The sequence below is a fragment of the Perca fluviatilis genome, chromosome 12 (assembly GCF_010015445.1).
Source record: "Perca fluviatilis chromosome 12, GENO_Pfluv_1.0, whole genome shotgun sequence".
NCBI classification, from domain to species: Eukaryota; Metazoa; Chordata; class Actinopteri; order Perciformes; family Percidae; genus Perca; species Perca fluviatilis.
Genome location: NC_053123.1, coordinates 32,597,718 through 32,604,408, shown reverse-complemented (window position 1 = coordinate 32,604,408; position 6,691 = coordinate 32,597,718). Strand labels below are relative to the sequence as shown.

The 6,691-nt window shown below is 38.6% G+C and overlaps 1 pseudogene; it reads right to left on the bottom strand.

Moving 5' to 3' along the window:
- Positions 1 to 2,929: 2,929 nt before the first annotated feature.
- Positions 2,930 to 5,389, bottom strand: LOC120569995 (annotated as a pseudogene).
- Between the last annotated feature and the right edge of the window lie 1,302 nt (positions 5,390 to 6,691).

Below are 6,691 nucleotides of genomic sequence, written 5' to 3'. Positions count from 1 at the left end.
GGTGTCTTATTAGCCTTCATACTCCTGGGCATCTGAGTGTGATTGTTGTATTCAAACCTGACCAAACAAACCGCACCAAGGGGGAAAACCAACCCTAGTGTGATTCAACCAAACTGAATGAGACAGGTGTTAAAGCCTGTGCCATGCAACAATTATTGTTCAGTGTAGAGCTACATTATCTGCAAACTCAAACTGCCACAGTTATTCATGAGATGCTCTGCTGACTTGCCAGAAGATGGAGTTGTTGACTTGTATTTTGCAGGATAGAACAGAAGTAAAGCAGTTGAGATGACAAAGTGATAGTGGTGTAGTCAAGTCAACCTTTGCCAAGTCCAAGACCAGGACTAGTCAAGACCGAGTCTAAATGAAAGACAGAAAAAGAGAATCCTCTTCAAGACCACTTAGATACTTGTTCATAATGTATGTGATGCAAGAGACACTATATCTTTTATTTTAAGATAATCATTTTGCATTATTTTTTTGTCATGATCCAAAAGCAAGGACAGTGTAACAACACTGTAGGATCAAATGAGGCTATAGACTGGTGTCCCTAAAAAATACTAATGTTCCCATTCTTGAAACTTATATATATATATATTAGATCACTATATTCTTGACCAAATACCTCGATATCGATATTGCGGCGATATTCTAGTGTTGACAATTGGTGCTTCAACAAAATATTTTCACACTTAGATTTTAGATAAATAATTTATCAGTAATATGGACATAATGACTTGCTAACATGCTACTAGCTTATGTAATAAGTTAGATAAGGTTTAGCTAAGGCATCGTGGGCCTACTGGCTAATTTACTGTACTTAATGGAGACAGATAATGTCACCACTTAACTAAGTAATTAACTAGTTAATTAATTAAGTAATTAAAATGTGCTAATTTGCATACATTTAACAAGGCTCTGCAGGTGAACAGGATAAACAAAATAACTAAAACATATCAGCACAGAAATTCCCCAGTTAATGAGTTAAGAGTCTTTCCTCCTTAAATGTTAGGTTTAAATATGTAGATTAATTAGGAAGAAATCTGAAGATGCAGCCTAAACCAAATACCATCTCAGTGTTTATTTTGGAAGTTTATTTCAATAAGAGTAAAAGAAGACATGGAAGCAAAATAGACCAACATCTCTAAATTGACCAAAACATGAAAAGAGTCTCCTGCATTAAACAGTAACTTCATTATTTTGATCGTAGGCTCCTCATCTAATAACAGCAACAGCCTTTTTCAGTTTAGTGTGAAGATCTTTGTTGAAATTTCTTTTTATAAAAAAGACTTTTTGCAAAATAAACAAATTCTTAGTGAAACTATGTCGCTCTCCTTAGTACAGTCACTTGTTCTAAATATATACTTGAAACTAGTAGCATAGAAAACATGCGCATTGTGGCAGAGTTTCCTTTGGTGTTTGTGATCAACCTGGTGAATACTAAAAAGGTTATGTGTGAACTATATGATTTTGTGTTTATTAAAAACTATTAAACAATTGCATAAGGGAAATAAGATCAATTGGTAAGTTAGTCAGAGTTGTGTTAATAGATTAAGAGTTTTGTTCATATTTCATATAAATGATTATTTCTTAACTATTAAGCCGTTGTTTTCCTTGAGCTCCTGTCGCCCAAAATGTCTCTGCACATCCCTGCTAAGATGCGAGGAAGGGAAGCAAGTGAAGGAGTCGAGGAGGAAATTATAGGGCCCTATTTCAACGATCTAAGCGCACAGCGTGACAGGCATGGCGCAGGTGCGTTTAGAGCGTTTCCAAATCCACTTTTGGTAGTTTGACATGGGGAAAAAGGGAAAAAGATTGAATTGCGAAGAGAATTAGGGATGATTGGAAAACGGCCAGTAAGAGTATCTGGTTCTGTCTGTTTAACTGATTAATGCCCTGCAGGCTGTAACCCCTGGTGACCCGTGTTCTTAGAGACACGGTAAACACATTCCTCTCCCCTCTGTAGCTTTTACTGTTACTGTAGTTTTATTTATTTTTGTTCTGTGTTTCACCACATCATTATTGTCTCTTGTGGTTTTTCTTGACCAGTCCAGGACATGGAGTTACATTATGAATATGTCTTGTTTATTATATTTCATGCAACTTGACAAAAAAATCACAATGCTATGTACAATTGAATGAATGACATTACATGTGATGATTTTTCTAATAAAAATGATTTTAAATGGCAATGCATCGCATTCACATAATTTGTCTAAAATAAGTTAAAAGTAACTGATATTATCTGATGAACTGTAAATAATCCTGACTTTTAAAAGTACCTGTTGTTTAACTTCTTGCCAAAAGAACTTTATAGTGCTTTAAATATTTGTGTCATAGAGACTACATATGTGATACAGGGATCAAACATGAATGGCACTAAAGTGAAAAAACAACTTTTCTCCCTGAGCTGAAAGAGAACATGATCTTTTGTGCTGACAGTTGTATCTGATAAACAACAGCTGATGGTTTTCTCTACTTGACGGGAAAGTGTGGCTGTTCAGGGGCATCTTTTTTCTCTGTGAAACAGGAGCCCAGCAGGCCTGGACTTTCTGTTAGCAACAACATGGACACAAATCACAGAGATGATGCTGTGACCAAACATAGAGACATGAGTTCAAAGCTGTAGATGTGAAATGTTTCCATTAAAAGGAGAAATGGTTCCCTGGGAAGAAAACACCATTCATAAGTGTCAGTGAATTTAAAACTTGCATTAAACCGGTGATTACCTAGAGACAGGATATGGTGCTTAGGACTCTTTGCAGAGAGGAAAAGTGTACAACAAGCAATAGCTGAAACACAGGTCTGTTAATTGATGGGTAATCATATCTTCACTTTATGTATTTCATAATTCACTTACTGAACAGCAGGAACATATTCATTCATTTCTCCTTAGACCGAGTCTGATCTCAGTCCCTCCACCGCCTCTCTACAGCATGTTGGTCTCAGAGGAGCCAGGCTGCAGTATCTGAAGAGTTACAATGAGTTTAACTGCTTTTCTAAACCAGGGGTACAAGAAGGCATAGATCACAGGGTTTAGACAAGAGTTAGACAAATACAGAAGGTATGAAAAGTTATCAATTAAAGCTGTAATCCAGTTGTAATCCATGAATTTTATGATGTATATCGGGCATACACATATTAGAAAAACAACTGCAAGAACACCAAGATTCCTGGCTGCTTTCAGCTCTGATTTCTTTGCCTTTGGAGTCACTGAATGCTGGAGTGTGACAGCTGTAATGTGAGAGCGCATGGCACGAGCCTGAGACACAGCCACGGCAAATATTCTCAGATACAGAGCTATGATGACAGTAACTGGAACAATAAAGTTAACAATAGAGTTGAGCCGGATACTCGGCTGAAACGAGTATCCGGTACGGATAAAGCACTTTTGCCGAGTACGAGTATTATACGAGTAATACGAGTCAATATCTGTGCTCGGATTGAATAAAAATCCTTATTGGGTAGCTGACTGTGTCTGCGTTCTGTGATAGGCTAGTAGTCACAGCGCCCCTCCCCTACACACAATCAGATTTATTGTGTTGCTGTGTGTCCCGCTCTGCTCACTCACACACAGAACACTGAGAAGAGAACAGATCGCTCTCTCTGTTTTTTACTTCGGTTTGTAGCACTTACTTATTAACCAGTAGAGTTCTGGTAAACGTGGGTTTGTCCAGACGTGGTGCTCGGTAGAATGTGACTCGCGTTGTGTCTCTGCCTGTCGGAGATTTTAGTTCTTTTTTCAGCTGGCGGAGTTTTTTTTTTATTTCACATTGCACAGTTTCTGACACTTTCTTGCTGTATTTCATAAGAAAAGGAAGTAGTGGTATAAAATTATATTACAAATCAATTCGCTACACACACATGCACACTCTCTCTCCCTTTCTCTGCCTGTCATTTTTTTAAACCGTCAGCTGGCTCTAACCAGTTTTTTTGACTTCACGCACTGTGTCTGACACTTTCTTGCTGTATTTTATATAAAAAAAATAAAGGTAGTTGTGGTATAAATAATTTTACAAATTAAGCTACACACACAAACACACACACACACAAACACTCTCTACCCCCCCCTCTCTCTCTCTCTCTCTCTCTCTCTCTCTGTCTCTCTCTTACTCTCTCACACACACACACATACCTGGTGTGGAAATAAAAAAATTAAAAAAAGAACCAAAAAAAATTTTGAAAAAAGTTTGTTATCGTGATCAAAACCATTGATGTGAAGCTCAATGCTGATGCTTTCATGTAAATAGTTTTGTAATCAGCAATAAATATAACAATTTCTGATCAACCCATATCAATTGCATGCTTAAAATAACATACCGATCAAAGCCCCGCCCATTTCAAGACAACCCGACACACTTCCGGGTTAAATCCCGCCCACTTCCGGGTTATGCCCCGCCCAGTCCGAGTACAGATACAGATACAGATAATGCTGTACTCGCTCATCCCTAGTTAACAACAAGATCAAAAAGCAGTGAGATGTCTTCACTGGCCATTAAACATGCTCCGTAGCAGAATTTATAACTCCTTGGTTGAGTTGGAAGATCCTTTACAAAGAAAAGGCTGTAGATAACAGAACAGAGCCAACACAGAAAAACACAGAATTTAACTCTTCTTGCAGTGACTTTAGTGGTGTAATGCAGAGGGTCACATATAGCCATATAACGGTCAACTGATATGAGCACTATGTCACCTATTGAGGCTGAGGGAATGATGAGGTTAAGAAGAATATCGGTAGCACACACAAAGTCACCAAGAAACCAGCAGGATGTTCTTCTGAGAACTTCTAAAGGCATCAGCACGAGGCCCACTAGAAAGTCTGAGACAGCCAGAGAGAGGAGGAGGATGTTGGTGGGTGTGTGGAGCTGCCTGGCGGGAAAGAGAAAAGCACCATTTAACCAACAAGAGTGATAAAACCAGTATTCAAAATGAAAATACAAATCCACATGAGTTTGAACATTTTCGGTTCCACCACATCAGTAGTTGCCATATGTTTAAGTGTAGACAGTTAAAATGACTTGGTTGAGGTCACAATGGACAGAAACAATGCTTAATATTGGTAAGAGAGTGGACATGAACAACAGTCTCTGGTATCAAAGTTAGACATTTGGAGCAACATTATTCAGTACTAGCTCAAAAACTATTCTTCTAAATATACAGCAGCTGTTCACATTTTTAAGTTACAATTCCTGTAGAGAGAAGCTGAGAAGTTAATATCTGCCTGAAGTGGGAGATAGAGATGATGATGAACAGGTTGAGAGTCACAGTGATTAGAGAGATGGAGTATAACACAATGGTAACTGTTTGGGGGCCAAGGAGGCGAGGGCTTCCTGCAGGAGGTGTTTGGGAACTGTGGAAAGCAGAGCTCGGCTCTGTCCTCAACCTCCATCTGCAGAGATCTGCAGATAGCTGCAGCTCTGGCAGCTTTCTGAACAAACCTGAGTCATGTAACTGAATTATCTCTCTCACATTCTCTTCACCCCCGCCTCTCTCTCACTTCCTGTTGGACTCTGATGCCCCTCCTCCCTCACTCTGCACATCCCACCATCATCTTTATCGCTCTCTGTAACCCTGCCTTTCTCACTGTCTCTCTATCCAATCTCTCTTTTGTCATTTTCTACACTTATTTCCTTTCCTTTGTCCTATTATTGTCCTACGGATTACTTTTCAAGTTTCTAAAACAGTAGTCTTGCTTTGCCAGCTGTGTCTACACAGCCCTTTGGAGAACAGTCTGGCTACCCCATAGATGCATTCTGGGATAGGAAAAAAAAATTGAATTTCTTTAACCCAATCACAATTGACTCGGGAGGCGCAAAAGTCTGTATAAAGAGACAGTGTCTCTGCAAACACTCTGTTTTGTTGACACATTTGCACCTGACAAATGAAAACGCCACATAAAATAATAAATTAACTTAACTCACAAAATACATTGATGTGAGCTATTTAAATTAAATTTATATATGGTTAAACATAATGTGCTCTACTAGAGTATCACCGTGTGTATTTTTTCCATAACAATCCCACTGATAGGCCCAGAAAACTCTGCTGGATATCTCGAATCAGCCATTTGGAGATCAGCAATGTTTCCTCTCTAGCGTTTAGCTTAGTGCAGGGCCAGTGAAACCATACACGATGGTTTGCTGTCCGAGGAACTACCCAATTGAGTTCATATATATGCATATTTGGCTAACATTTATTAGCTTATGTTAATTGTGAGTGAGAAGATTGTGAGGCTAATGTTTAATGTCATTCATGGAATTGTACATAGCATTGTGATTTTTTTTGTCAAGTTGCATGAAATATAATAAACAAGACATATTCATAATGTAAATCCATGTCCTGGACCGGTCAAGAAAAACTACTAGAGACAATAATGATGTAGTGAAAAAGTATTTGATTTTTTAGGTTTCTTATTAGCCTTCATACTCCTGGGCATCTGAGTGTGATTGCTGCATTCAAACCTGCCCAAAAGAACCGCACCAAGGGGGAAAACCAACCCTAGTGTGATTCAACCAAACTAAATGATGAAGATGTTAAAGCCTGAGTCTGTTTTTTTGGTGGTCCACTTTTCGGTCCCCTTAGATGACAGATGCCTGCAAAAACACCTATAGTATAGCAGCCTGTGCCATGCAACAATTATTGTATAGTGTAGAGCTACATTATCTGCACAATTAAACTGCCACAGATATTC